At 47.4% G+C, this 24,705-nt stretch overlaps 59 non-coding genes across 59 annotated transcripts; all 59 read right to left on the bottom strand.

Annotated features, from left to right (window-relative positions):
- Positions 1-244: 244 nt before the first annotated feature.
- Positions 245-316, bottom strand: Trnat-ugu (transfer RNA threonine (anticodon UGU)). The gene has a single exon. It is a non-coding gene; the product is annotated as a tRNA-Thr (tRNA).
- A 6,116-nt stretch (positions 317-6,432) lies between these two features.
- On the bottom strand, positions 6,433-6,504 carry Trnat-ugu (transfer RNA threonine (anticodon UGU)). The gene has a single exon. It is a non-coding gene; the product is annotated as a tRNA-Thr (tRNA).
- Positions 6,505-6,750: 246 nt separating this feature from the next.
- Positions 6,751-6,822, bottom strand: Trnat-ugu (transfer RNA threonine (anticodon UGU)). The gene has a single exon. It is a non-coding gene; the product is annotated as a tRNA-Thr (tRNA).
- A 246-nt stretch (positions 6,823-7,068) lies between these two features.
- Positions 7,069-7,140, bottom strand: Trnat-ugu (transfer RNA threonine (anticodon UGU)). Its single transcript has one exon. It is a non-coding gene; the product is annotated as a tRNA-Thr (tRNA).
- Positions 7,141-7,386: 246 nt separating this feature from the next.
- Positions 7,387-7,458, bottom strand: Trnat-ugu (transfer RNA threonine (anticodon UGU)). The gene has a single exon. It is a non-coding gene; the product is annotated as a tRNA-Thr (tRNA).
- Positions 7,459-7,704: 246 nt separating this feature from the next.
- Positions 7,705-7,776, bottom strand: Trnat-ugu (transfer RNA threonine (anticodon UGU)). The gene has a single exon. It is a non-coding gene; the product is annotated as a tRNA-Thr (tRNA).
- A 245-nt stretch (positions 7,777-8,021) lies between these two features.
- On the bottom strand, positions 8,022-8,093 carry Trnat-ugu (transfer RNA threonine (anticodon UGU)). Its single transcript has one exon. It is a non-coding gene; the product is annotated as a tRNA-Thr (tRNA).
- Positions 8,094-8,339: 246 nt separating this feature from the next.
- Positions 8,340-8,411, bottom strand: Trnat-ugu (transfer RNA threonine (anticodon UGU)). Its single transcript has one exon. It is a non-coding gene; the product is annotated as a tRNA-Thr (tRNA).
- A 246-nt stretch (positions 8,412-8,657) lies between these two features.
- Trnat-ugu (transfer RNA threonine (anticodon UGU)) lies at positions 8,658-8,729 on the bottom strand. Its single transcript has one exon. It is a non-coding gene; the product is annotated as a tRNA-Thr (tRNA).
- A 246-nt stretch (positions 8,730-8,975) lies between these two features.
- On the bottom strand, positions 8,976-9,047 carry Trnat-ugu (transfer RNA threonine (anticodon UGU)). The gene has a single exon. It is a non-coding gene; the product is annotated as a tRNA-Thr (tRNA).
- Positions 9,048-9,293: 246 nt separating this feature from the next.
- Trnat-ugu (transfer RNA threonine (anticodon UGU)) lies at positions 9,294-9,365 on the bottom strand. The gene has a single exon. It is a non-coding gene; the product is annotated as a tRNA-Thr (tRNA).
- Positions 9,366-9,611: 246 nt separating this feature from the next.
- On the bottom strand, positions 9,612-9,683 carry Trnat-ugu (transfer RNA threonine (anticodon UGU)). The gene has a single exon. It is a non-coding gene; the product is annotated as a tRNA-Thr (tRNA).
- A 246-nt stretch (positions 9,684-9,929) lies between these two features.
- Positions 9,930-10,001, bottom strand: Trnat-ugu (transfer RNA threonine (anticodon UGU)). Its single transcript has one exon. It is a non-coding gene; the product is annotated as a tRNA-Thr (tRNA).
- A 246-nt stretch (positions 10,002-10,247) lies between these two features.
- Positions 10,248-10,319, bottom strand: Trnat-ugu (transfer RNA threonine (anticodon UGU)). Its single transcript has one exon. It is a non-coding gene; the product is annotated as a tRNA-Thr (tRNA).
- Positions 10,320-10,565: 246 nt separating this feature from the next.
- On the bottom strand, positions 10,566-10,637 carry Trnat-ugu (transfer RNA threonine (anticodon UGU)). Its single transcript has one exon. It is a non-coding gene; the product is annotated as a tRNA-Thr (tRNA).
- A 246-nt stretch (positions 10,638-10,883) lies between these two features.
- On the bottom strand, positions 10,884-10,955 carry Trnat-ugu (transfer RNA threonine (anticodon UGU)). Its single transcript has one exon. It is a non-coding gene; the product is annotated as a tRNA-Thr (tRNA).
- Positions 10,956-11,201: 246 nt separating this feature from the next.
- On the bottom strand, positions 11,202-11,273 carry Trnat-ugu (transfer RNA threonine (anticodon UGU)). The gene has a single exon. It is a non-coding gene; the product is annotated as a tRNA-Thr (tRNA).
- A 246-nt stretch (positions 11,274-11,519) lies between these two features.
- Positions 11,520-11,591, bottom strand: Trnat-ugu (transfer RNA threonine (anticodon UGU)). The gene has a single exon. It is a non-coding gene; the product is annotated as a tRNA-Thr (tRNA).
- A 246-nt stretch (positions 11,592-11,837) lies between these two features.
- Trnat-ugu (transfer RNA threonine (anticodon UGU)) lies at positions 11,838-11,909 on the bottom strand. The gene has a single exon. It is a non-coding gene; the product is annotated as a tRNA-Thr (tRNA).
- A 246-nt stretch (positions 11,910-12,155) lies between these two features.
- Positions 12,156-12,227, bottom strand: Trnat-ugu (transfer RNA threonine (anticodon UGU)). Its single transcript has one exon. It is a non-coding gene; the product is annotated as a tRNA-Thr (tRNA).
- Positions 12,228-12,473: 246 nt separating this feature from the next.
- On the bottom strand, positions 12,474-12,545 carry Trnat-ugu (transfer RNA threonine (anticodon UGU)). The gene has a single exon. It is a non-coding gene; the product is annotated as a tRNA-Thr (tRNA).
- Positions 12,546-12,791: 246 nt separating this feature from the next.
- Positions 12,792-12,863, bottom strand: Trnat-ugu (transfer RNA threonine (anticodon UGU)). The gene has a single exon. It is a non-coding gene; the product is annotated as a tRNA-Thr (tRNA).
- A 246-nt stretch (positions 12,864-13,109) lies between these two features.
- Positions 13,110-13,181, bottom strand: Trnat-ugu (transfer RNA threonine (anticodon UGU)). The gene has a single exon. It is a non-coding gene; the product is annotated as a tRNA-Thr (tRNA).
- A 246-nt stretch (positions 13,182-13,427) lies between these two features.
- Positions 13,428-13,499, bottom strand: Trnat-ugu (transfer RNA threonine (anticodon UGU)). Its single transcript has one exon. It is a non-coding gene; the product is annotated as a tRNA-Thr (tRNA).
- A 246-nt stretch (positions 13,500-13,745) lies between these two features.
- Trnat-ugu (transfer RNA threonine (anticodon UGU)) lies at positions 13,746-13,817 on the bottom strand. Its single transcript has one exon. It is a non-coding gene; the product is annotated as a tRNA-Thr (tRNA).
- Positions 13,818-14,063: 246 nt separating this feature from the next.
- Trnat-ugu (transfer RNA threonine (anticodon UGU)) lies at positions 14,064-14,135 on the bottom strand. Its single transcript has one exon. It is a non-coding gene; the product is annotated as a tRNA-Thr (tRNA).
- Positions 14,136-14,381: 246 nt separating this feature from the next.
- Trnat-ugu (transfer RNA threonine (anticodon UGU)) lies at positions 14,382-14,453 on the bottom strand. Its single transcript has one exon. It is a non-coding gene; the product is annotated as a tRNA-Thr (tRNA).
- A 246-nt stretch (positions 14,454-14,699) lies between these two features.
- Trnat-ugu (transfer RNA threonine (anticodon UGU)) lies at positions 14,700-14,771 on the bottom strand. Its single transcript has one exon. It is a non-coding gene; the product is annotated as a tRNA-Thr (tRNA).
- Positions 14,772-15,017: 246 nt separating this feature from the next.
- Positions 15,018-15,089, bottom strand: Trnat-ugu (transfer RNA threonine (anticodon UGU)). The gene has a single exon. It is a non-coding gene; the product is annotated as a tRNA-Thr (tRNA).
- A 246-nt stretch (positions 15,090-15,335) lies between these two features.
- On the bottom strand, positions 15,336-15,407 carry Trnat-ugu (transfer RNA threonine (anticodon UGU)). The gene has a single exon. It is a non-coding gene; the product is annotated as a tRNA-Thr (tRNA).
- A 246-nt stretch (positions 15,408-15,653) lies between these two features.
- On the bottom strand, positions 15,654-15,725 carry Trnat-ugu (transfer RNA threonine (anticodon UGU)). The gene has a single exon. It is a non-coding gene; the product is annotated as a tRNA-Thr (tRNA).
- A 246-nt stretch (positions 15,726-15,971) lies between these two features.
- On the bottom strand, positions 15,972-16,043 carry Trnat-ugu (transfer RNA threonine (anticodon UGU)). The gene has a single exon. It is a non-coding gene; the product is annotated as a tRNA-Thr (tRNA).
- Positions 16,044-16,289: 246 nt separating this feature from the next.
- Positions 16,290-16,361, bottom strand: Trnat-ugu (transfer RNA threonine (anticodon UGU)). Its single transcript has one exon. It is a non-coding gene; the product is annotated as a tRNA-Thr (tRNA).
- A 246-nt stretch (positions 16,362-16,607) lies between these two features.
- Trnat-ugu (transfer RNA threonine (anticodon UGU)) lies at positions 16,608-16,679 on the bottom strand. The gene has a single exon. It is a non-coding gene; the product is annotated as a tRNA-Thr (tRNA).
- A 246-nt stretch (positions 16,680-16,925) lies between these two features.
- On the bottom strand, positions 16,926-16,997 carry Trnat-ugu (transfer RNA threonine (anticodon UGU)). The gene has a single exon. It is a non-coding gene; the product is annotated as a tRNA-Thr (tRNA).
- Positions 16,998-17,243: 246 nt separating this feature from the next.
- Trnat-ugu (transfer RNA threonine (anticodon UGU)) lies at positions 17,244-17,315 on the bottom strand. The gene has a single exon. It is a non-coding gene; the product is annotated as a tRNA-Thr (tRNA).
- A 246-nt stretch (positions 17,316-17,561) lies between these two features.
- Positions 17,562-17,633, bottom strand: Trnat-ugu (transfer RNA threonine (anticodon UGU)). Its single transcript has one exon. It is a non-coding gene; the product is annotated as a tRNA-Thr (tRNA).
- Positions 17,634-17,879: 246 nt separating this feature from the next.
- Trnat-ugu (transfer RNA threonine (anticodon UGU)) lies at positions 17,880-17,951 on the bottom strand. The gene has a single exon. It is a non-coding gene; the product is annotated as a tRNA-Thr (tRNA).
- Positions 17,952-18,197: 246 nt separating this feature from the next.
- Trnat-ugu (transfer RNA threonine (anticodon UGU)) lies at positions 18,198-18,269 on the bottom strand. The gene has a single exon. It is a non-coding gene; the product is annotated as a tRNA-Thr (tRNA).
- A 246-nt stretch (positions 18,270-18,515) lies between these two features.
- Trnat-ugu (transfer RNA threonine (anticodon UGU)) lies at positions 18,516-18,587 on the bottom strand. The gene has a single exon. It is a non-coding gene; the product is annotated as a tRNA-Thr (tRNA).
- A 246-nt stretch (positions 18,588-18,833) lies between these two features.
- Trnat-ugu (transfer RNA threonine (anticodon UGU)) lies at positions 18,834-18,905 on the bottom strand. The gene has a single exon. It is a non-coding gene; the product is annotated as a tRNA-Thr (tRNA).
- A 246-nt stretch (positions 18,906-19,151) lies between these two features.
- Positions 19,152-19,223, bottom strand: Trnat-ugu (transfer RNA threonine (anticodon UGU)). Its single transcript has one exon. It is a non-coding gene; the product is annotated as a tRNA-Thr (tRNA).
- Positions 19,224-19,469: 246 nt separating this feature from the next.
- Trnat-ugu (transfer RNA threonine (anticodon UGU)) lies at positions 19,470-19,541 on the bottom strand. Its single transcript has one exon. It is a non-coding gene; the product is annotated as a tRNA-Thr (tRNA).
- A 246-nt stretch (positions 19,542-19,787) lies between these two features.
- On the bottom strand, positions 19,788-19,859 carry Trnat-ugu (transfer RNA threonine (anticodon UGU)). Its single transcript has one exon. It is a non-coding gene; the product is annotated as a tRNA-Thr (tRNA).
- A 246-nt stretch (positions 19,860-20,105) lies between these two features.
- Trnat-ugu (transfer RNA threonine (anticodon UGU)) lies at positions 20,106-20,177 on the bottom strand. The gene has a single exon. It is a non-coding gene; the product is annotated as a tRNA-Thr (tRNA).
- Positions 20,178-20,423: 246 nt separating this feature from the next.
- On the bottom strand, positions 20,424-20,495 carry Trnat-ugu (transfer RNA threonine (anticodon UGU)). Its single transcript has one exon. It is a non-coding gene; the product is annotated as a tRNA-Thr (tRNA).
- Positions 20,496-20,741: 246 nt separating this feature from the next.
- Trnat-ugu (transfer RNA threonine (anticodon UGU)) lies at positions 20,742-20,813 on the bottom strand. The gene has a single exon. It is a non-coding gene; the product is annotated as a tRNA-Thr (tRNA).
- Positions 20,814-21,059: 246 nt separating this feature from the next.
- Trnat-ugu (transfer RNA threonine (anticodon UGU)) lies at positions 21,060-21,131 on the bottom strand. Its single transcript has one exon. It is a non-coding gene; the product is annotated as a tRNA-Thr (tRNA).
- Positions 21,132-21,377: 246 nt separating this feature from the next.
- On the bottom strand, positions 21,378-21,449 carry Trnat-ugu (transfer RNA threonine (anticodon UGU)). The gene has a single exon. It is a non-coding gene; the product is annotated as a tRNA-Thr (tRNA).
- A 246-nt stretch (positions 21,450-21,695) lies between these two features.
- Positions 21,696-21,767, bottom strand: Trnat-ugu (transfer RNA threonine (anticodon UGU)). The gene has a single exon. It is a non-coding gene; the product is annotated as a tRNA-Thr (tRNA).
- A 246-nt stretch (positions 21,768-22,013) lies between these two features.
- On the bottom strand, positions 22,014-22,085 carry Trnat-ugu (transfer RNA threonine (anticodon UGU)). The gene has a single exon. It is a non-coding gene; the product is annotated as a tRNA-Thr (tRNA).
- A 246-nt stretch (positions 22,086-22,331) lies between these two features.
- On the bottom strand, positions 22,332-22,403 carry Trnat-ugu (transfer RNA threonine (anticodon UGU)). Its single transcript has one exon. It is a non-coding gene; the product is annotated as a tRNA-Thr (tRNA).
- A 246-nt stretch (positions 22,404-22,649) lies between these two features.
- Trnat-ugu (transfer RNA threonine (anticodon UGU)) lies at positions 22,650-22,721 on the bottom strand. Its single transcript has one exon. It is a non-coding gene; the product is annotated as a tRNA-Thr (tRNA).
- Positions 22,722-22,967: 246 nt separating this feature from the next.
- Positions 22,968-23,039, bottom strand: Trnat-ugu (transfer RNA threonine (anticodon UGU)). The gene has a single exon. It is a non-coding gene; the product is annotated as a tRNA-Thr (tRNA).
- A 246-nt stretch (positions 23,040-23,285) lies between these two features.
- Positions 23,286-23,357, bottom strand: Trnat-ugu (transfer RNA threonine (anticodon UGU)). Its single transcript has one exon. It is a non-coding gene; the product is annotated as a tRNA-Thr (tRNA).
- Positions 23,358-23,603: 246 nt separating this feature from the next.
- Trnat-ugu (transfer RNA threonine (anticodon UGU)) lies at positions 23,604-23,675 on the bottom strand. Its single transcript has one exon. It is a non-coding gene; the product is annotated as a tRNA-Thr (tRNA).
- Positions 23,676-23,921: 246 nt separating this feature from the next.
- On the bottom strand, positions 23,922-23,993 carry Trnat-ugu (transfer RNA threonine (anticodon UGU)). The gene has a single exon. It is a non-coding gene; the product is annotated as a tRNA-Thr (tRNA).
- Positions 23,994-24,239: 246 nt separating this feature from the next.
- On the bottom strand, positions 24,240-24,311 carry Trnat-ugu (transfer RNA threonine (anticodon UGU)). Its single transcript has one exon. It is a non-coding gene; the product is annotated as a tRNA-Thr (tRNA).
- Positions 24,312-24,557: 246 nt separating this feature from the next.
- On the bottom strand, positions 24,558-24,629 carry Trnat-ugu (transfer RNA threonine (anticodon UGU)). Its single transcript has one exon. It is a non-coding gene; the product is annotated as a tRNA-Thr (tRNA).
- Positions 24,630-24,705: the final 76 nt, after the last annotated feature.

Genomic DNA, 24,705 nt, shown 5'->3' with positions numbered 1-24,705 from the left:
TTACAGCTTAAACGTATTTGCGATCATCACAGCCCTGGAGAAAAATACATTTCAGGGTCCAGAAAATGCATACAAAGATTTACTCTGCCACAACAATTCGCTACCACTGAGGTCCACAGCGATGACTGACGGGTGCTGCCGTCTTTCGTCTATCGTCATCTGTGATCTTGGCTCAGGCCCGAAAAGACACGCTATTTTGAAAGTTTCGGTTCACAGCAGTACATTGGCCCATTTAAAATTGTGCTGCCCCCTGTGAGAATCGAACTCACGACCCCTGGTTTACAAGACCAGTGCTCTGCCCCTGAGCTAAGGAGGCTGTTACAGCTTAAACGTATTTGCGATCATCACAGCCCTGGAGAAAAATACATTTCAGGGTCCAGAAAATGCATACAAAGATTTACTCTGCCACAACAATTCGCTACCACTGAGGTCCACAGCGATGACTGACGGGTGCTGCCGTCTTTCGTCTATCGTCATCTGTGATCTTGGCTCAGGCCCGAAAAGACACGCTATTTTGAAAGTTTCGGTTCACAGCAGTACATTGGCCCATTTAAAATTGTGCTGCCCCCTGTGAGAATCGAACTCACGACCCCTGGTTTACAAGACCAGTGCTCTGCCCCTTTTTTTTTTTTTTTTTTTTGTTTTTCAAAATACAAGACACTGACCTCAGATTTACCCCTAGACCAACGTGCCCTATGACAGGGCGAATGCCATTTATTCCGATCCCTTGATGTCGTCCAGGGTGCCCTGGAAGTTCCGTGTAGGCTGGCGGGATGGGGGCGGCGCGAATTCCCGCGGTCTGTGGCCTTCCTGGGCTTTTTTTTTTTTTTTTTTTTTTTTTTTTTTTTTTTTTTTTTTTTTTTTAGCATAGGCATAGAATGCAAGGCCTTTTCAGTGTTCTGCGAAGGCCTTCACGGCTACCGTAGCGGCCCTGGGGCCCACGAAGTCCCCACCGTACGTCGCCCTTAGCAGCAATCCCCTACTTTGGCATCGCAAAATATGATATTTTATCCGCTATTCGTCATTGCGTACGTCATCCGATGCCTTGTTTGTCAAATAATATTTTTAGCATGTTACCATACAAAGTCTTGTGGTGTCGTTGTCCACATATTTTATAATATTCCAGTAATACATGTTGCTCATAGTCCAGTACGTCGGGCAGGCCGAGGTTATTAATGACATAATTGACATAGTTCCCCAGTAGCCATAGGGTAACATTATTCTTTTGAATAGGGAAAGCAACGCTTTCGGGGTTGACGAGAATGTCGACAGTAAGGTGTCTGCCGTCGTTCCTATTGATAAAAGCCACCTGTTGGCGGACTCTGTCCCAAATGACCTGGTAGCCGTTGCATATGAGACGATGCCGGAGGGTGTCGATCACATTACAACGTGGACACTGATTTGTGTCACTCAATCCTATAGACTGTAATCGTTCATTTGTGGCAACGGTATTATTGACAACCTTGTACCAGGCACCGCGCACATTGGTGGACAGTACTTTATTGTTTATATTCTTCCATATATTTTGCCAATTTCGGGTGGGATATTTTGATTCCATTCTGTTACGGTTGTCCTGTGTAGGAAGGCAATCCATGATGAAACTACAGTTTCTTTTGGTCCTATCCGCGACAATGCAGTGCAGATAACTGAGTTCTAAATAGTAGAATCTGATGTGCTGCAATTTGTAAGAGATTTTACTTATGTTAATAGGTGGTTCCATACTCTCCGGTGTAAGGATTCGGAAAAGTTTCGATGATAAATTATTGTGGCGGTCTTCTAAAAGCTGAAGTGTACGCTTGATATAAAGAGCCGTAGTTTTGCGGCGGATATCGGTCAGTCCGAGGCCTCCTTCTCGTGGTTTTAAAGTTATAGTACTGGCCGCCACTTTAAATATCTCACCTCTCCAAACATACTTGCAGATGAAGCTCATGATGGTTTTGGATATCGTTTTAGGTATCGGCAGTATTTGACCTACATATACTGCTTTTGAAAGGACAGCGCAGTTGATTAATTGCACCCTTTGGATAATGTTCAAGTCTCTAAGTCGGTTCATTATTAAAGTACCTCGAATACTATGTAAGACCTTCTTCCAGTTGAATGTCGTTGTTTGCAGGGGGCATCGGTAGAACCTCACACCTAACGCAGTGTGATGGTCTACAGACCTGGCCCATTCGAGGGCAGTGTTCCTGAAGCCATGGAGATTTAGAAAGGAGCTTTTCATATCGTTGATTTGCGCTCCCGTTGCGAAACAGTAAAGGCGAACAATCTCTCTCAGTCTTACAACGTCGTCATTACTTCTGACGATGACACCGACGTCGTTGGCGTAAGCGTTGGTAGCGTTACTGACCCCTGAAATTGATATGCCTTCTAATTCCTTGTTTAATCGTTTCAGCAAAGGTTCTAGTGCGACCACAAATAGCATCATTGATAAAGGACTTCCCTGCGGGACACCATTTGCTATTTCGACATCTCGAGTATAGTGTCCATTGATTAAAATTTTGGTTTTCATCCCTTGCAATAGATTTTTTAAGACAATTAAAAATTTGTCGTTAAAACCTATATGCATCAGAGTGGTAAATAAATAGTCATGGTTTACCCTATCAAAGGCTTTAGAAAAGTCGATAAAAACGAGGCCAGCCTTCGTCAATGTCGTTGAGAAGATACTGATTACGTCCCTGTATTCGCAGACTGTTTTAAAAATATTCCGACCCGGGAGACACGTTTGATGGGGACCAATTACAGTATCAAACACCGGTCGGAGTCTGTTTTTTACAACCCTGGCAATAATTTTATAATCAGAGTTCATTAAGGATATCGGTCTCATTTTGTTGAGCTGTTTGACATCCGAATTGATTCCCTTAGGAAGTAAAACAGTGACACACTCTTTCATTTCGTCAGGTATGTGCCCTCCACTCAAGATTTCGTTGACGACTTGTGTGAATTTATTCCTTATAATATGCCAATATTGGGAATAAAATTCTACGGGTAAACCGTCGGGCCCAGGTGATTTTTTAACAGGTGAGCTTTTAATTACGTCGAAAATGTCTTCAGACAGGATTTCAACAGTGAGGCTCCTGTTGTGTTCTGCAGTTACTAGTTGTTCCATATCACAGTTTCGGAGCAGTTCCTGTCCATGATCTGGGTTATACTGGTGAGCACTGTACAATTGATTATAGTACCTATGAGCCTCGTTTAAAATATCTTTTTGTTGAGTTAAAAGACTTTGATCTTCAGAGAGCAATGACTGAATAAAATTTCTTCGACGATTTTTTTCGTGCTGGAGTAGATGATAGAGTGAAGCGTGTTCTTCTTCCACTGTGGTTTGAACTCGTGATTTTATTGCCATTCCTTCCAGCTGTTTGCGTTTAAGACTAAGAAGTTCGGCCTTGACCTGTTTGATACCCGTTCTGACAGCCGCGGACATGGGCATATCATAAAGGTCACGCAGACAAGTATAATAGAATTCGACAGTTCGCCGAGTCCAAAGTGCCCTTTCCCTACTGTAAGAAATTAGAGTAGATCTAAGTTTCTTTTTGGCGCATAAAGTCCACCAATCTATCGTTGACCGGTATTTGTGGCTTTGCCGGAGTGAAAGTTGCCAAGAATCTTCTAACTGCTCAGTTAGGGCGTTATCTCGAAGCATGGCGATATTTAATTTCCAAAAAGGACGGCCCCAGTATGTCTTCTGTTTAGGAAGTCCAATGCTGCACCTTAGTGCTAGATGGTCGGAAAAGTAAGTTGGGATGCGTTCGACGCCACTGATTTTGCTGGCTAAATGTGAACTGACGTATATGCGGTCGATCCGACTTTGCGCTTTAGTGCTAAAATATGTGTACTGGACAGACACGGGGTATTTGACCTCCCAAGCGTCCTGCCATTTCATTGTTTTCACAAGACCATCTAGTTCTGGGGAGAAATTGAAATTTGGCGTTTGGTCTTTCCTGTTTAGGACACAATTCCAGTCACCTCCGACTATTACATCAACGGGGTTTTCCTTTAGTAAAAACACTAGATCATTTTTAAAAAAATTGGCTCGTTCTTTTCGACCACTGCTTCCCGAAGGTACATAAACATTTATAATCGTAACACCGAAAATCTTAAAACTGATTCCCCGCCCCGATTCCAACATGGTTACACCTGTTATTGCAATACCTTCCTTGACCAGGACAGCGGTGCCGCAAGCGCCTTCTGTGGCGACATTGAGAATTGCAGTAAATCCCGGAACATACAAATTTGAAAAACACACTTCTTGAAAAAGCGCAATATCGGTATCGGACTGATATATGAAGTCCCGGAGGGCAGCAATGTTAGTTGCACTCTGGATCTTGTTAATATTAACAGTCATAACGTGATACGTTTGATCCATAAGCAAGAGCTGTTATTGTTTACTGGACTTTCCGGCGATTAGGCATATGTAGGCCGAATTCACATGTCATTCGTGGGCTCAAAGTGTAGTCGTGAGCTTGAGAGGTTGCGGTTAACATGCCATACCATCGTTCGCAGATACATGTGGCAGTGTTGTCTCCGTATCGTCTGCCCATTCAAAACGACTATTCTGGGGAGATTGTCTACATTGGGAAGTAGGTACGTCCTGATGGTCTGAAAATTCGAGGCCTGGTGCTCCTTCGTCCCGGACACCGTTCTCAGGTGATGTCCGTAGATGCGATGGTATGCTACCGACCTCAGGTTCCCTCCGGCCATGGTCTTCGATCGTTGTCTGTTCCTGAATGCTCCTCAACCTATCTCGCAGAGCCGGGGCTAAACTTTCAGCAGCCTGGTGTGCTAACCGCTTTTTGCGACGTTTCCTAGCTTTCCGAGGCGATCTTGACCGCTCTGGAGACGAATCGGGGGACTTTTCGGACGAATGCGGAGACGAAGTCGGCGATGCAAGCCGGTCTTGTGTCCTAGTCGAAGATCCAACGCTGCTCTTTTCACCAGGCGTGGAAGAGAGTACTACCGCAGTTAGACTCGCCTCTCTCGCAGGGGGCCTGTCAGCCGCGCTGTGGGAAGCAGAACCGTAGTCATTGACTCGTTGTGTCAGTTGGATGATCGAGTGATCTATGCTCATGCCTTGCCCAACAATATTCTGAACTGGATCGTCCGGTGCCGCTACTTTCGTGTTGGTCGCGTCCTGTCGGGCGCAATCAGGCGGTTGCAGGGAGGTAGCCACAGTAACCGCAGAAGGTTCCGCTCGCGAGCTACGAGAAGGCTCGGCACAGTCGCAAGGTACAGGTACCTGACTTTCACTGGTAGTGCGCTGGGGCGCTGTATGGTTAGTCATAGCTACGGATCTACCACTGTCTATATGGCTGTTAACATTCTCGGGATGCTCGCATTGGTCCCCCAGTTCGAAAGATGTCTGCCGAGCTGATCGCAAAGGTGACGTGGCAGCAGCGTACGTCATCTGCAGGTGAACTACAGGCCCTGCACCTTCGGATTCTACACTTGGTAATTGAGGAACCCTCCGTCTACTGCACTCAGCACGCACGTGCTCTGTCGAGTTACAAATGGCACAGGTACGAGGATGTCCATCGTAAATGATCAACGCACGGTATCCTCCAATAATTACAAAGGAAGGAATGTGCTTGAGAAGTTCCATCTTAACCTGGCGAACGCCATTCAAAACGGGAAACATGTGTGGTTCTGACCACTTTTCCGCAACATTGGAAATTACTCTGCCATACGCCCCGAGAACACGATTAATTTCGACTACAGGCATTTCAAAAGGAAGCTCAAATACTCTTACTGTTCGTATTCCCATCCCAGCATAGGATACGACAACATCGCTAACTGAGCCGTCTAAGTGATTAAACTTAATAATACCTCCACATTGTTCAACAAGTGCGACACATTTAGCAGGATCTGCCAATTTCACATATGCCGAGTTAGTCACAAACGATAAATGAACTCCAACTAAATCATCTTTCGTAATTCCAACTTTTTCTGTGAGCCACAGTTTGATCTCAAAAGCTTTCGGTCGTACGAAATTTCTATCGAAAGCAAATTTAATCGTGTCTTTTCTCATTTTCATCAAACCAATACACAATTAAGTGAAGTAATGCGCTTGCGAGCCGGCCTACCTGGCTCGCAGGAAAACAGCCTTGTTGACACGAAACGTCCGCAGCGGCCGCCACACGTCCGTCTCGCGCCGAAGACGAGGCGCGAATGCCCCTGAGCTAAGGAGGCTGTTACAGCTTAAACGTATTTGCGATCATCACAGCCCTGGAGAAAAATACATTTCAGGGTCCAGAAAATGCATACAAAGATTTACTCTGCCACAACAATTCGCTACCACTGAGGTCCACAGCGATGACTGACGGGTGCTGCCGTCTTTCGTCTATCGTCATCTGTGATCTTGGCTCAGGCCCGAAAAGACACGCTATTTTGAAAGTTTCGGTTCACAGCAGTACATTGGCCCATTTAAAATTGTGCTGCCCCCTGTGAGAATCGAACTCACGACCCCTGGTTTACAAGACCAGTGCTCTGCCCCTGAGCTAAGGAGGCTGTTACAGCTTAAACGTATTTGCGATCATCACAGCCCTGGAGAAAAATACATTTCAGGGTCCAGAAAATGCATACAAAGATTTACTCTGCCACAACAATTCGCTACCACTGAGGTCCACAGCGATGACTGACGGGTGCTGCCGTCTTTCGTCTATCGTCATCTGTGATCTTGGCTCAGGCCCGAAAAGACACGCTATTTTGAAAGTTTCGGTTCACAGCAGTACATTGGCCCATTTAAAATTGTGCTGCCCCCTGTGAGAATCGAACTCACGACCCCTGGTTTACAAGACCAGTGCTCTGCCCCTGAGCTAAGGAGGCTGTTACAGCTTAAACGTATTTGCGATCATCACAGCCCTGGAGAAAAATACATTTCAGGGTCCAGAAAATGCATACAAAGATTTACTCTGCCACAACAATTCGCTACCACTGAGGTCCACAGCGATGACTGATGGGTGCTGCCGTCTTTCGTCTATCGTCATCTGTGATCTTGGCTCAGGCCCGAAAAGACACGCTATTTTGAAAGTTTCGGTTCACAGCAGTACATTGGCCCATTTAAAATTGTGCTGCCCCCTGTGAGAATCGAACTCACGACCCCTGGTTTACAAGACCAGTGCTCTGCCCCTGAGCTAAGGAGGCTGTTACAGCTTAAACGTATTTGCGATCATCACAGCCCTGGAGAAAAATACATTTCAGGGTCCAGAAAATGCATACAAAGATTTACTCTGCCACAACAATTCGCTACCACTGAGGTCCACAGCGATGACTGACGGGTGCTGCCGTCTTTCGTCTATCGTCATCTGTGATCTTGGCTCAGGCCCGAAAAGACACGCTATTTTGAAAGTTTCGGTTCACAGCAGTACATTGGCCCATTTAAAATTGTGCTGCCCCCTGTGAGAATCGAACTCACGACCCCTGGTTTACAAGACCAGTGCTCTGCCCCTGAGCTAAGGAGGCTGTTACAGCTTAAACGTATTTGCGATCATCACAGCCCTGGAGAAAAATACATTTCAGGGTCCAGAAAATGCATACAAAGATTTACTCTGCCACAACAATTCGCTACCACTGAGGTCCACAGCGATGACTGACGGGTGCTGCCGTCTTTCGTCTATCGTCATCTGTGATCTTGGCTCAGGCCCGAAAAGACACGCTATTTTGAAAGTTTCGGTTCACAGCAGTACATTGGCCCATTTAAAATTGTGCTGCCCCCTGTGAGAATCGAACTCACGACCCCTGGTTTACAAGACCAGTGCTCTGCCCCTGAGCTAAGGAGGCTGTTACAGCTTAAACGTATTTGCGATCATCACAGCCCTGGAGAAAAATACATTTCAGGGTCCAGAAAATGCATACAAAGATTTACTCTGCCACAACAATTCGCTACCACTGAGGTCCACAGCGATGACTGACGGGTGCTGCCGTCTTTCGTCTATCGTCATCTGTGATCTTGGCTCAGGCCCGAAAAGACAGCTATTTTGAAAGTTTCGGTTCACAGCAGTACATTGGCCCATTTAAAATTGTGCTGCCCCCTGTGAGAATCGAACTCACGACCCCTGGTTTACAAGACCAGTGCTCTGCCCCTGAGCTAAGGAGGCTGTTACAGCTTAAACGTATTTGCGATCATCACAGCCCTGGAGAAAAATACATTTCAGGGTCCAGAAAATGCATACAAAGATTTACTCTGCCACAACAATTCGCTACCACTGAGGTCCACAGCGATGACTGACGGGTGCTGCCGTCTTTCGTCTATCGTCATCTGTGATCTTGGCTCAGGCCCGAAAAGACACGCTATTTTGAAAGTTTCGGTTCACAGCAGTACATTGGCCCATTTAAAATTGTGCTGCCCCCTGTGAGAATCGAACTCACGACCCCTGGTTTACAAGACCAGTGCTCTGCCCCTGAGCTAAGGAGGCTGTTACAGCTTAAACGTATTTGCGATCATCACAGCCCTGGAGAAAAATACATTTCAGGGTCCAGAAAATGCATACAAAGATTTACTCTGCCACAACAATTCGCTACCACTGAGGTCCACAGCGATGACTGACGGGTGCTGCCGTCTTTCGTCTATCGTCATCTGTGATCTTGGCTCAGGCCCGAAAAGACACGCTATTTTGAAAGTTTCGGTTCACAGCAGTACATTGGCCCATTTAAAATTGTGCTGCCCCCTGTGAGAATCGAACTCACGACCCCTGGTTTACAAGACCAGTGCTCTGCCCCTGAGCTAAGGAGGCTGTTACAGCTTAAACGTATTTGCGATCATCACAGCCCTGGAGAAAAATACATTTCAGGGTCCAGAAAATGCATACAAAGATTTACTCTGCCACAACAATTCGCTACCACTGAGGTCCACAGCGATGACTGACGGGTGCTGCCGTCTTTCGTCTATCGTCATCTGTGATCTTGGCTCAGGCCCGAAAAGACACGCTATTTTGAAAGTTTCGGTTCACAGCAGTACATTGGCCCATTTAAAATTGTGCTGCCCCCTGTGAGAATCGAACTCACGACCCCTGGTTTACAAGACCAGTGCTCTGCCCCTGAGCTAAGGAGGCTGTTACAGCTTAAACGTATTTGCGATCATCACAGCCCTGGAGAAAAATACATTTCAGGGTCCAGAAAATGCATACAAAGATTTACTCTGCCACAACAATTCGCTACCACTGAGGTCCACAGCGATGACTGACGGGTGCTGCCGTCTTTCGTCTATCGTCATCTGTGATCTTGGCTCAGGCCCGAAAAGACACGCTATTTTGAAAGTTTCGGTTCACAGCAGTACATTGGCCCATTTAAAATTGTGCTGCCCCCTGTGAGAATCGAACTCACGACCCCTGGTTTACAAGACCAGTGCTCTGCCCCTGAGCTAAGGAGGCTGTTACAGCTTAAACGTATTTGCGATCATCACAGCCCTGGAGAAAAATACATTTCAGGGTCCAGAAAATGCATACAAAGATTTACTCTGCCACAACAATTCGCTACCACTGAGGTCCACAGCGATGACTGACGGGTGCTGCCGTCTTTCGTCTATCGTCATCTGTGATCTTGGCTCAGGCCCGAAAAGACACGCTATTTTGAAAGTTTCGGTTCACAGCAGTACATTGGCCCATTTAAAATTGTGCTGCCCCCTGTGAGAATCGAACTCACGACCCCTGGTTTACAAGACCAGTGCTCTGCCCCTGAGCTAAGGAGGCTGTTACAGCTTAAACGTATTTGCGATCATCACAGCCCTGGAGAAAAATACATTTCAGGGTCCAGAAAATGCATACAAAGATTTACTCTGCCACAACAATTCGCTACCACTGAGGTCCACAGCGATGACTGACGGGTGCTGCCGTCTTTCGTCTATCGTCATCTGTGATCTTGGCTCAGGCCCGAAAAGACACGCTATTTTGAAAGTTTCGGTTCACAGCAGTACATTGGCCCATTTAAAATTGTGCTGCCCCCTGTGAGAATCGAACTCACGACCCCTGGTTTACAAGACCAGTGCTCTGCCCCTGAGCTAAGGAGGCTGTTACAGCTTAAACGTATTTGCGATCATCACAGCCCTGGAGAAAAATACATTTCAGGGTCCAGAAAATGCATACAAAGATTTACTCTGCCACAACAATTCGCTACCACTGAGGTCCACAGCGATGACTGATGGGTGCTGCCGTCTTTCGTCTATCGTCATCTGTGATCTTGGCTCAGGCCCGAAAAGACACGCTATTTTGAAAGTTTCGGTTCACAGCAGTACATTGGCCCATTTAAAATTGTGCTGCCCCCTGCGAGAATCGAACTCACGACCCCTGGTTTACAAGACCAGTGCTCTGCCCCTGAGCTAAGGAGGCTGTTACAGCTTAAACGTATTTGCGATCATCACAGCCCTGGAGAAAAATACATTTCAGGGTCCAGAAAATGCATACAAAGATTTACTCTGCCACAACAATTCGCTACCACTGAGGTCCACAGCGATGACTGACGGGTGCTGCCGTCTTTCGTCTATCGTCATCTGTGATCTTGGCTCAGGCCCGAAAAGACACGCTATTTTGAAAGTTTCGGTTCACAGCAGTACATTGGCCCATTTAAAATTGTGCTGCCCCCTGTGAGAATCGAACTCACGACCCCTGGTTTACAAGACCAGTGCTCTGCCCCTGAGCTAAGGAGGCTGTTACAGCTTAAACGTATTTGCGATCATCACAGCCCTGGAGAAAAATACATTTCAGGGTCCAGAAAATGCATACAAAGATTTACTCTGCCACAACAATTCGCTACCACTGAGGTCCACAGCGATGACTGACGGGTGCTGCCGTCTTTCGTCTATCGTCATCTGTGATCTTGGCTCAGGCCCGAAAAGACACGCTATTTTGAAAGTTTCGGTTCACAGCAGTACATTGGCCCATTTAAAATTGTGCTGCCCCCTGTGAGAATCGAACTCACGACCCCTGGTTTACAAGACCAGTGCTCTGCCCCTGAGCTAAGGAGGCTGTTACAGCTTAAACGTATTTGCGATCATCACAGCCCTGGAGAAAAATACATTTCAGGGTCCAGAAAATGCATACAAAGATTTACTCTGCCACAACAATTCGCTACCACTGAGGTCCACAGCGATGACTGACGGGTGCTGCCGTCTTTCGTCTATCGTCATCTGTGATCTTGGCTCAGGCCCGAAAAGACACGCTATTTTGAAAGTTTCGGTTCACAGCAGTACATTGGCCCATTTAAAATTGTGCTGCCCCCTGTGAGAATCGAACTCACGACCCCTGGTTTACAAGACCAGTGCTCTGCCCCTGAGCTAAGGAGGCTGTTACAGCTTAAACGTATTTGCGATCATCACAGCCCTGGAGAAAAATACATTTCAGGGTCCAGAAAATGCATACAAAGATTTACTCTGCCACAACAATTCGCTACCACTGAGGTCCACAGCGATGACTGACGGGTGCTGCCGTCTTTCGTCTATCGTCATCTGTGATCTTGGCTCAGGCCCGAAAAGACACGCTATTTTGAAAGTTTCGGTTCACAGCAGTACATTGGCCCATTTAAAATTGTGCTGCCCCCTGTGAGAATCGAACTCACGACCCCTGGTTTACAAGACCAGTGCTCTGCCCCTGAGCTAAGGAGGCTGTTACAGCTTAAACGTATTTGCGATCATCACAGCCCTGGAGAAAAATACATTTCAGGGTCCAGAAAATGCATACAAAGATTTACTCTGCCACAACAATTCGCTACCACTGAGGTCCACAGCGATGACTGACGGGTGCTGCCGTCTTTCGTCTATCGTCATCTGTGATCTTGGCTCAGGCCCGAAAAGACACGCTATTTTGAAAGTTTCGGTTCACAGCAGTACATTGGCCCATTTAAAATTGTGCTGCCCCCTGTGAGAATCGAACTCACGACCCCTGGTTTACAAGACCAGTGCTCTGCCCCTGAGCTAAGGAGGCTGTTACAGCTTAAACGTATTTGCGATCATCACAGCCCTGGAGAAAAATACATTTCAGGGTCCAGAAAATGCATACAAAGATTTACTCTGCCACAACAATTCGCTACCACTGAGGTCCACAGCGATGACTGACGGGTGCTGCCGTCTTTCGTCTATCGTCATCTGTGATCTTGGCTCAGGCCCGAAAAGACACGCTATTTTGAAAGTTTCGGTTCACAGCAGTACATTGGCCCATTTAAAATTGTGCTGCCCCCTGTGAGAATCGAACTCACGACCCCTGGTTTACAAGACCAGTGCTCTGCCCCTGAGCTAAGGAGGCTGTTACAGCTTAAACGTATTTGCGATCATCACAGCCCTGGAGAAAAATACATTTCAGGGTCCAGAAAATGCATACAAAGATTTACTCTGCCACAACAATTCGCTACCACTGAGGTCCACAGCGATGACTGACGGGTGCTGCCGTCTTTCGTCTATCGTCATCTGTGATCTTGGCTCAGGCCCGAAAAGACACGCTATTTTGAAAGTTTCGGTTCACAGCAGTACATTGGCCCATTTAAAATTGTGCTGCCCCCTGTGAGAATCGAACTCACGACCCCTGGTTTACAAGACCAGTGCTCTGCCCCTGAGCTAAGGAGGCTGTTACAGCTTAAACGTATTTGCGATCATCACAGCCCTGGAGAAAAATACATTTCAGGGTCCAGAAAATGCATACAAAGATTTACTCTGCCACAACAATTCGCTACCACTGAGGTCCACAGCGATGACTGACGGGTGCTGCCGTCTTTCGTCTATCGTCATCTGTGATCTTGGCTCAGGCCCGAAAAGACACGCTATTTTGAAAGTTTCGGTTCACAGCAGTACATTGGCCCATTTAAAATTGTGCTGCCCCCTGTGAGAATCGAACTCACGACCCCTGGTTTACAAGACCAGTGCTCTGCCCCTGAGCTAAGGAGGCTGTTACAGCTTAAACGTATTTGCGATCATCACAGCCCTGGAGAAAAATACATTTCAGGGTCCAGAAAATGCATACAAAGATTTACTCTGCCACAACAATTCGCTACCACTGAGGTCCACAGCGATGACTGACGGGTGCTGCCGTCTTTCGTCTATCGTCATCTGTGATCTTGGCTCAGGCCCGAAAAGACACGCTATTTTGAAAGTTTCGGTTCACAGCAGTACATTGGCCCATTTAAAATTGTGCTGCCCCCTGTGAGAATCGAACTCACGACCCCTGGTTTACAAGACCAGTGCTCTGCCCCTGAGCTAAGGAGGCTGTTACAGCTTAAACGTATTTGCGATCATCACAGCCCTGGAGAAAAATACATTTCAGGGTCCAGAAAATGCATACAAAGATTTACTCTGCCACAACAATTCGCTACCACTGAGGTCCACAGCGATGACTGATGGGTGCTGCCGTCTTTCGTCTATCGTCATCTGTGATCTTGGCTCAGGCCCGAAAAGACACGCTATTTTGAAAGTTTCGGTTCACAGCAGTACATTGGCCCATTTAAAATTGTGCTGCCCCCTGCGAGAATCGAACTCACGACCCCTGGTTTACAAGACCAGTGCTCTGCCCCTGAGCTAAGGAGGCTGTTACAGCTTAAACGTATTTGCGATCATCACAGCCCTGGAGAAAAATACATTTCAGGGTCCAGAAAATGCATACAAAGATTTACTCTGCCACAACAATTCGCTACCACTGAGGTCCACAGCGATGACTGACGGGTGCTGCCGTCTTTCGTCTATCGTCATCTGTGATCTTGGCTCAGGCCCGAAAAGACACGCTATTTTGAAAGTTTCGGTTCACAGCAGTACATTGGCCCATTTAAAATTGTGCTGCCCCCTGTGAGAATCGAACTCACGACCCCTGGTTTACAAGACCAGTGCTCTGCCCCTGAGCTAAGGAGGCTGTTACAGCTTAAACGTATTTGCGATCATCACAGCCCTGGAGAAAAATACATTTCAGGGTCCAGAAAATGCATACAAAGATTTACTCTGCCACAACAATTCGCTACCACTGAGGTCCACAGCGATGACTGACGGGTGCTGCCGTCTTTCGTCTATCGTCATCTGTGATCTTGGCTCAGGCCCGAAAAGACACGCTATTTTGAAAGTTTCGGTTCACAGCAGTACATTGGCCCATTTAAAATTGTGCTGCCCCCTGTGAGAATCGAACTCACGACCCCTGGTTTACAAGACCAGTGCTCTGCCCCTGAGCTAAGGAGGCTGTTACAGCTTAAACGTATTTGCGATCATCACAGCCCTGGAGAAAAATACATTTCAGGGTCCAGAAAATGCATACAAAGATTTACTCTGCCACAACAATTCGCTACCACTGAGGTCCACAGCGATGACTGACGGGTGCTGCCGTCTTTCGTCTATCGTCATCTGTGATCTTGGCTCAGGCCCGAAAAGACACGCTATTTTGAAAGTTTCGGTTCACAGCAGTACATTGGCCCATTTAAAATTGTGCTGCCCCCTGTGAGAATCGAACTCACGACCCCTGGTTTACAAGACCAGTGCTCTGCCCCTGAGCTAAGGAGGCTGTTACAGCTTAAACGTATTTGCGATCATCACAGCCCTGGAGAAAAATACATTTCAGGGTCCAGAAAATGCATACAAAGATTTACTCTGCCACAACAATTCGCTACCACTGAGGTCCACAGCGATGACTGACGGGTGCTGCCGTCTTTCGTCTATCGTCATCTGTGATCTTGGCTCAGGCCCGAAAAGACACGCTATTTTGAAAGTTTCGGTTCACAGCAGTACATTGGCCCATTTAAAATTGTGCTGCCCCCTGTGAGAATCGAACTCACGACCCCTGGTTTACAAGACCAGTGCTCTGCCCCTGAGCTAAGGAGGCTGTTTCAGCTTAAACGTATTTGCGATCATCACAGCCCTGGAGAAAAATACATTTCAGGGTCCAGAAAATGCATACAAAGATTTACTCTGCCACAACAATTCGCTACCACTGAGGTCCACAGCGATGACTGACGGGTGCTGCCGTCTTTCGTCTATCGTCATCTGTGATCTTGGCTCAGGCCCGAAAAGACACGCTATTTTGAAAGTTTCGGTTCACAGCAGTACATTGGCCCATTTAAAATTGTGCTGCCCCCTGTGAGAATCGAACTCACGACCCCTGGTTTACAAGACCAGTGCTCTGCCCCTGAGCTAAGGAGGCTGTTACAGCTTAAACGTATTTGCGATCATCACAGCCCTGGAGAAAAATACATTTCAGGGTCCAGAAAATGCATACAAAGATTTACTCTGCCACAACAATTCGCTACCACTGAGGTCCACAGCGATGACTGATGGGTGCTGCCGTCTTTCGTCTATCGTCATCTGTGATCTTGGCTCAGGCCCGAAAAGACACGCTATTTTGAAAGTTTCGGTTCACAGCAGTACATTGGCCCATTTAAAATTGTGCTGCCCCCTGCGAGAATCGAACTCACGACCCCTGGTTTACAAGACCAGTGCTCTGCCCCTGAGCTAAGGAGGCTGTTACAGCTTAAACGTATTTGCGATCATCACAGCCCTGGAGAAAAATACATTTCAGGGTCCAGAAAATGCATACAAAGATTTACTCTGCCACAACAATTCGCTACCACTGAGGTCCACAGCGATGACTGACGGGTGCTGCCGTCTTTCGTCTATCGTCATCTGTGATCTTGGCTCAGGCCCGAAAAGACACGCTATTTTGAAAGTTTCGGTTCACAGCAGTACATTGGCCCATTTAAAATTGTGCTGCCCCCTGTGAGAATCGAACTCACGACCCCTGGTTTACAAGACCAGTGCTCTGCCCCTGAGCTAAGGAGGCTGTTACAGCTTAAACGTATTTGCGATCATCACAGCCCTGGAGAAAAATACATTTCAGGGTCCAGAAAATGCATACAAAGATTTACTCTGCCACAACAATTCGCTACCACTGAGGTCCACAGCGATGACTGACGGGTGCTGCCGTCTTTCGTCTATCGTCATCTGTGATCTTGGCTCAGGCCCGAAAAGACACGCTATTTTGAAAGTTTCGGTTCACAGCAGTACATTGGCCCATTTAAAATTGTGCTGCCCCCTGTGAGAATCGAACTCACGACCCCTGGTTTACAAGACCAGTGCTCTGCCCCTGAGCTAAGGAGGCTGTTACAGCTTAAACGTATTTGCGATCATCACAGCCCTGGAGAAAAATACATTTCAGGGTCCAGAAAATGCATACAAAGATTTACTCTGCCACAACAATTCGCTACCACTGAGGTCCACAGCGATGACTGACGGGTGCTGCCGTCTTTCGTCTATCGTCATCTGTGATCTTGGCTCAGGCCCGAAAAGACACGCTATTTTGAAAGTTTCGGTTCACAGCAGTACATTGGCCCATTTAAAATTGTGCTGCCCCCTGTGAGAATCGAACTCACGACCCCTGGTTTACAAGACCAGTGCTCTGCCCCTGAGCTAAGGAGGCTGTTACAGCTTAAACGTATTTGCGATCATCACAGCCCTGGAGAAAAATACATTTCAGGGTCCAGAAAATGCATACAAAGATTTACTCTGCCACAACAATTCGCTACCACTGAGGTCCACAGCGATGACTGATGGGTGCTGCCGTCTTTCGTCTATCGTCATCTGTGATCTTGGCTCAGGCCCGAAAAGACACGCTATTTTGAAAGTTTCGGTTCACAGCAGTACATTGGCCCATTTAAAATTGTGCTGCCCCCTGCGAGAATCGAACTCACGACCCCTGGTTTACAAGACCAGTGCTCTGCCCCTGAGCTAAGGAGGCTGTTACAGCTTAAACGTATTTGCGATCATCACAGCCCTGGAGAAAAATACATTTCAGGGTCCAGAAAATGCATACAAAGATTTACTCTGCCACAACAATTCGCTACCACTGAGGTCCACAGCGATGACTGACGGGTGCTGCCGTCTTTCGTCTATCGTCATCTGTGATCTTGGCTCAGGCCCGAAAAGACACGCTATTTTGAAAGTTTCGGTTCACAGCAGTACATTGGCCCATTTAAAATTGTGCTGCCCCCTGTGAGAATCGAACTCATGACCCCTGGTTTACAAGACCAGTGCTCTGCCCCTGAGCTAAGGAGGCTGTTACAGCTTAAACGTATTTGCGATCATCACAGCCCTGGAGAAAAATACATTTCAGGGTCCAGAAAATGCATACAAAGATTTACTCTGCCACAACAATTCGCTACCACTGAGGTCCACAGCGATGACTGACGGGTGCTGCCGTCTTTCGTCTATCGTCATCTGTGATCTTGGCTCAGGCCCGAAAAGACACGCTATTTTGAAAGTTTCGGTTCACAGCAGTACATTGGCCCATTTAAAATTGTGCTGCCCCCTGTGAGAATCGAACTCACGACCCCTGGTTTACAAGACCAGTGCTCTGCCCCTGAGCTAAGGAGGCTGTTTCAGCTTAAACGTATTTGCGATCATCACAGCCCTGGAGAAAAATACATTTCAGGGTCCAGAAAATGCATACAAAGATTTACTCTGCCACAACAATTCGCTACCACTGAGGTCCACAGCGATGACTGACGGGTGCTGCCGTCTTTCGTCTATCGTCATCTGTGATCTTGGCTCAGGCCCGAAAAGACACGCTATTTTGAAAGTTTCGGTTCACAGCAGTACATTGGCCCATTTAAAATTGTGCTGCCCCCTGTGAGAATCGAACTCACGACCCCTGGTTTACAAGACCAGTGCTCTGCCCCTGAGCTAAGGAGGCTGTTACAGCTTAAACGTATTTGCGATCATCACAGCCCTGGAGAAAAATACATTTCAGGGTCCAGAAAATGCATACAAAGATTTACTCTGCCACAACAATTCGCTACCACTGAGGTCCACAGCGATGACTGATGGGTGCTGCCGTCTTTCGTCTATCGTCATCTGTGATCTTGGCTCAGGCCCGAAAAGACACGCTATTTTGAAAGTTTCGGTTCACAGCAGTACATTGGCCCATTTAAAATTGTGCTGCCCCCTGCGAGAATCGAACTCACGACCCCTGGTTTACAAGACCAGTGCTCTGCCCCTGAGCTAAGGAGGCTGTTACAGCTTAAACGTATTTGCGATCATCACAGCCCTGGAGAAAAATACATTTCAGGGTCCAGAAAATGCATACAAAGATTTACTCTGCCACAACAATTCGCTACCACTGAGGTCCACAGCGATGACTGACGGGTGCTGCCGTCTTTCGTCTATCGTCATCTGTGATCTTGGCTCAGGCCCGAAAAGACACGCTATTTTGAAAGTTTCGGTTCACAGCAGTACATTGGCCCATTTAAAATTGTGCTGCCCCCTGTGAGAATCGAACTCACGACCCCTGGTTTACAAGACCAGTGCTCTGCCCCTGAGCTAAGGAGGCTGTTACAGCTTAAACGTATTTGCGATCATCACAGCCCTGGAGAAAAATACATTTCAGGGTCCAGAAAATGCATACAAAGATTTACTCTGCCACAACAATTCGCTACCACTGAGGTCCACAGCGATGACTGACGGGTGCTGCCGTCTTTCGTCTATCGTCATCTGTGATCTTGGCTCAGGCCCGAAAAGACACGCTATTTTGAAAGTTTCGGTTCACAGCAGTACATTGGCCCATTTAAAATTGTGCTGCCCCCTGTGAGAATCGAACTCACGACCCCTGGTTTACAAGACCAGTGCTCTGCCCCTGAGCTAAGGAGGCTGTTACAGCTTAAACGTATTTGCGATCATCACAGCCCTGGAGAAAAATACATTTCAGGGTCCAGAAAATGCATACAAAGATTTACTCTGCCACAACAATTCGCTACCACTGAGGTCCACAGCGATGACTGACGGGTGCTGCCGTCTTTCGTCTATCGTCATCTGTGATCTTGGCTCAGGCCCGAAAAGACACGCTATTTTGAAAGTTTCGGTTCACAGCAGTACATTGGCCCATTTAAAATTGTGCTGCCCCCTGTGAGAATCGAACTCACGACCCCTGGTTTACAAGACCAGTGCTCTGCCCCTGAGCTAAGGAGGCTGTTACAGCTTAAACGTATTTGCGATCATCACAGCCCTGGAGAAAAATACATTTCAGGGTCCAGAAAATGCATACAAAGATTTACTCTGCCACAACAATTCGCTACCACTGAGGTCCACAGCGATGACTGATGGGTGCTGCCGTCTTTCGTCTATCGTCATCTGTGATCTTGGCTCAGGCCCGAAAAGACACGCTATTTTGAAAGTTTCGGTTCACAGCAGTACATTGGCCCATTTAAAATTGTGCTGCCCCCTGCGAGAATCGAACTCACGACCCCTGGTTTACAAGACCAGTGCTCTGCCCCTGAGCTAAGGAGGCTGTTACAGCTTAAACGTATTTGCGATCATCACAGCCCTGGAGAAAAATACATTTCAGGGTCCAGAAAATGCATACAAAGATTTACTCTGCCACAACAATTCGCTACCACTGAGGTCCACAGCGATGACTGACGGGTGCTGCCGTCTTTCGTCTATCGTCATCTGTGATCTTGGCTCAGGCCCGAAAAGACACGCTATTTTGAAAGTTTCGGTTCACAGCAGTACATTGGCCCATTTAAAATTGTGCTGCCCCCTGTGAGAATCGAACTCACGACCCCTGGTTTACAAGACCAGTGCTCTGCCCCTGAGCTAAGGAGGCTGTTACAGCTTAAACGTATTTGCGATCATCACAGCCCTGGAGAAAAATACATTTCAGGGTCCAGAAAATGCATACAAAGATTTACTCTGCCACAACAATTCGCTACCACTGAGGTCCACAGCGATGACTGACGGGTGCTGCCGTCTTTCGTCTATCGTCATCTGTGATCTTGGCTCAGGCCCGAAAAGACACGCTATTTTGAAAGTTTCGGTTCACAGCAGTACATTGGCCCATTTAAAATTGTGCTGCCCCCTGTGAGAATCGAACTCACGACCCCTGGTTTACAAGACCAGTGCTCTGCCCCTGAGCTAAGGAGGCTGTTACAGCTTAAACGTATTTGCGATCATCACAGCCCTGGAGAAAAATACATTTCAGGGTCCAGAAAATGCATACAAAGATTTACTCTGCCACAACAATTCGCTACCACTGAGGTCCACAGCGATGACTGATGGGTGCTGCCGTCTTTCGTCTATCGTCATCTGTGATCTTGGCTCAGGCCCGAAAAGACACGCTATTTTGAAAGTTTCGGTTCACAGCAGTACATTGGCCCATTTAAAATTGTGCTGCCCCCTGCGAGAATCGAACTCACGACCCCTGGTTTACAAGACCAGTGCTCTGCCCCTGAGCTAAGGAGGCTGTTACAGCTTAAACGTATTTGCGATCATCACAGCCCTGGAGAAAAATACATTTCAGGGTCCAGAAAATGCATACAAAGATTTACTCTGCCACAACAATTCGCTACCACTGAGGTCCACAGCGATGACTGACGGGTGCTGCCGTCTTTCGTCTATCGTCATCTGTGATCTTGGCTCAGGCCCGAAAAGACACGCTATTTTGAAAGTTTCGGTTCACAGCAGTACATTGGCCCATTTAAAATTGTGCTGCCCCCTGTGAGAATCGAACTCACGACCCCTGGTTTACAAGACCAGTGCTCTGCCCCTGAGCTAAGGAGGCTGTTACAGCTTAAACGTATTTGCGATCATCACAGCCCTGGAGAAAAATACATTTCAGGGTCCAGAAAATGCATACAAAGATTTACTCTGCCACAACAATTCGCTACCACTGAGGTCCACAGCGATGACTGACGGGTGCTGCCGTCTTTCGTCTATCGTCATCTGTGATCTTGGCTCAGGCCCGAAAAGACACGCTATTTTGAAAGTTTCGGTTCACAGCAGTACATTGGCCCATTTAAAATTGTGCTGCCCCCTGTGAGAATCGAACTCACGACCCCTGGTTTACAAGACCAGTGCTCTGCCCCTGAGCTAAGGAGGCTGTTACAGCTTAAACGTATTTGCGATCATCACAGCCCTGGAGAAAAATACATTTCAGGGTCCAGAAAATGCATACAAAGATTTACTCTGCCACAACAATTCGCTACCACTGAGGTCCACAGCGATGACTGACGGGTGCTGCCGTCTTTCGTCTATCGTCATCTGTGATCTTGGCTCAGGCCCGAAAAGACACGCTATTTTGAAAGTTTCGGTTCACAGCAGTACATTGGCCCATTTAAAATTGTGCTGCCCCCTGTGAGAATCGAACTCACGACCCCTGGTTTACAAGACCAGTGCTCTGCCCCTGAGCTAAGGAGGCTGTTACAGCTTAAACGTATTTGCGATCATCACAGCCCTGGAGAAAAATACATTTCAGGGTCCAGAAAATGCATACAAAGATTTACTCTGCCACAACAATTCGCTACCACTGAGGTCCACAGCGATGACTGATGGGTGCTGCCGTCTTTCGTCTATCGTCATCTGTGATCTTGGCTCAGGCCCGAAAAGACACGCTATTTTGAAAGTTTCGGTTCACAGCAGTACATTGGCCCATTTAAAATTGTGCTGCCCCCTGCGAGAATCGAACTCACGACCCCTGGTTTACAAGACCAGTGCTCTGCCCCTGAGCTAAGGAGGCTGTTACAGCTTAAACGTATTTGCGATCATCACAGCCCTGGAGAAAAATACATTTCAGGGTCCAGAAAATGCATACAAAGATTTACTCTGCCACAACAATTCGCTACCACTGAGGTCCACAGCGATGACTGACGGGTGCTGCCGTCTTTCGTCTATCGTCATCTGTGATCTTGGCTCAGGCCCGAAAAGACACGCTATTTTGAAAGTTTCGGTTCACAGCAGTACATTGGCCCATTTAAAATTGTGCTGCCCCCTGTGAGAATCGAACTCACGACCCCTGGTTTACAAGACCAGTGCTCTGCCCCTGAGCTAAGGAGGCTGTTACAGCTTAAACGTATTTGCGATCATCACAGCCCTGGAGAAAAATACATTTCAGGGTCCAGAAAATGCATACAAAGATTTACTCTGCCACAACAATTCGCTACCACTGAGGTCCACAGCGATGACTGACGGGTGCTGCCGTCTTTCGTCTATCGTCATCTGTGATCTTGGCTCAGGCCCGAAAAGACACGCTATTTTGAAAGTTTCGGTTCACAGCAGTACATTGGCCCATTTAAAATTGTGCTGCCCCCTGTGAGAATCGAACTCACGACCCCTGGTTTACAAGACCAGTGCTCTGCCCCTGAGCTAAGGAGGCTGTTACAGCTTAAACGTATTTGCGATCATCACAGCCCTGGAGAAAAATACATTTCAGGGTCCAGAAAATGCATACAAAGATTTACTCTGCCACAACAATTCGCTACCACTGAGGTCCACAGCGATGACTGACGGGTGCTGCCGTCTTTCGTCTATCGTCATCTGTGATCTTGGCTCAGGCCCGAAAAGACACGCTATTTTGAAAGTTTCGGTTCACAGCAGTACATTGGCCCATTTAAAATTGTGCTGCCCCCTGTGAGAATCGAACTCACGACCCCTGGTTTACAAGACCAGTGCTCTGCCCCTGAGCTAAGGAGGCTGTTACAGCTTAAACGTATTTGCGATCATCACAGCCCTGGAGAAAAATACATTTCAGGGTCCAGAAAATGCATACAAAGATTTACTCTGCCACAACAATTCGCTACCACTGAGGTCCACAGCGATGACTGATGGGTGCTGCCGTCTTTCGTCTATCGTCATCTGTGATCTTGGCTCAGGCCCGAAAAGACACGCTATTTTGAAAGTTTCGGTTCACAGCAGTACATTGGCCCATTTAAAATTGTGCTGCCCCCTGCGAGAATCGAACTCACGACCCCTGGTTTACAAGACCAGTGCTCTGCCCCTGAGCTAAGGAGGCTGTTACAGCTTAAACGTATTTGCGATCATCACAGCCCTGGAGAAAAATACATTTCAGGGTCCAGAAAATGCATACAAAGATTTACTCTGCCACAACAATTCGCTACCACTGAGGTCCACAGCGATGACTGACGGGTGCTGCCGTCTTTCGTCTATCGTCATCTGTGATCTTGGCTCAGGCCCGAAAAGACACGCTATTTTGAAAGTTTCGGTTCACAGCAGTACATTGGCCCATTTAAAATTGTGCTGCCCCCTGTGAGAATCGAACTCACGACCCCTGGTTTACAAGACCAGTGCTCTGCCCCTGAGCTAAGGAGGCTGTTACAGCTTAAACGTATTTGCGATCATCACAGCCCTGGAGAAAAATACATTTCAGGGTCCAGAAAATGCATACAAAGATTTACTCTGCCACAACAATTCGCTACCACTGAGGTCCACAGCGATGACTGACGGGTGCTGCCGTCTTTCGTCTATCGTCATCTGTGATCTTGGCTCAGGCCCGAAAAGACACGCTATTTTGAAAGTTTCGGTTCACAGCAGTACATTGGCCCATTTAAAATTGTGCTGCCCCCTGTGAGAATCGAACTCACGACCCCTGGTTTACAAGACCAGTGCTCTGCCCCTGAGCTAAGGAGGCTGTTACAGCTTAAACGTATTTGCGATCATCACAGCCCTGGAGAAAAATACATTTCAGGGTCCAGAAAATGCATACAAAGATTTACTCTGCCACAACAATTCGCTACCACTGAGGTCCACAGCGATGACTGACGGGTGCTGCCGTCTTTCGTCTATCGTCATCTGTGATCTTGGCTCAGGCCCGAAAAGACACGCTATTTTGAAAGTTTCGGTTCACAGCAGTACATTGGCCCATTTAAAATTGTGCTGCCCCCTGTGAGAATCGAACTCACGACCCCTGGTTTACAACACCAGTGCTCTGCCCCTGAGCTAAGGAGGCTGTTACAGCTTAAACGTATTTGCGATCATCACAGCCCTGGAGAAAAATACATTTCAGGGTCCAGAAAATGCATACAAAGATTTACTCTGCCACAACAATTCGCTACCACTGAGGTCCACAGCGATGACTGATGGGTGCTGCCGTCTTTCGTCTATCGTCATCTGTGATCTTGGCTCAGGCCCGAAAAGACACGCTATTTTGAAAGTTTCGGTTCACAGCAGTACATTGGCCCATTTAAAATTGTGCTGCCCCCTGCGAGAATCGAACTCACGACCCCTGGTTTACAAGACCAGTGCTCTGCCCCTGAGCTAAGGAGGCTGTTACAGCTTAAACGTATTTGCGATCATCACAGCCCTGGAGAAAAATACATTTCAGGGTCCAGAAAATGCATACAAAGATTTACTCTGCCACAACAATTCGCTACCACTGAGGTCCACAGCGATGACTGACGGGTGCTGCCGTCTTTCGTCTATCGTCATCTGTGATCTTGGCTCAGGCCCGAAAAGACACGCTATTTTGAAAGTTTCGGTTCACAGCAGTACATTGGCCCATTTAAAATTGTGCTGCCCCCTGTGAGAATCGAACTCACGACCCCTGGTTTACAAGACCAGTGCTCTGCCCCTGAGCTAAGGAGGCTGTTACAGCTTAAACGTATTTGCGATCATCACAGCCCTGGAGAAAAATACATTTCAGGGTCCAGAAAATGCATACAAAGATTTACTCTGCCACAACAATTCGCTACCACTGAGGTCCACAGCGATGACTGACGGGTGCTGCCGTCTTTCGTCTATCGTCATCTGTGATCTTGGCTCAGGCCCGAAAAGACACGCTATTTTGAAAGTTTCGGTTCACAGCAGTACATTGGCCCATTTAAAATTGTGCTGCCCCCTGTGAGAATCGAACTCACGACCCCTGGTTTACAACACCAGTGCTCTGCCCCTGAGCTAAGGAGGCTGTTACAGCTTAAACGTATTTGCGATCATCACAGCCCTGGAGAAAAATACATTTCAGGGTCCAGAAAATGCATACA

This window comes from Schistocerca serialis, chromosome 1, assembly GCF_023864345.2.
Source record: "Schistocerca serialis cubense isolate TAMUIC-IGC-003099 chromosome 1, iqSchSeri2.2, whole genome shotgun sequence".
Classification (NCBI taxonomy): domain Eukaryota; kingdom Metazoa; phylum Arthropoda; class Insecta; order Orthoptera; family Acrididae; genus Schistocerca; species Schistocerca serialis.
The sequence above is the reverse complement of the archived record's forward strand: the minus strand, read 5'-3'. Positions and strand labels throughout refer to the sequence as shown.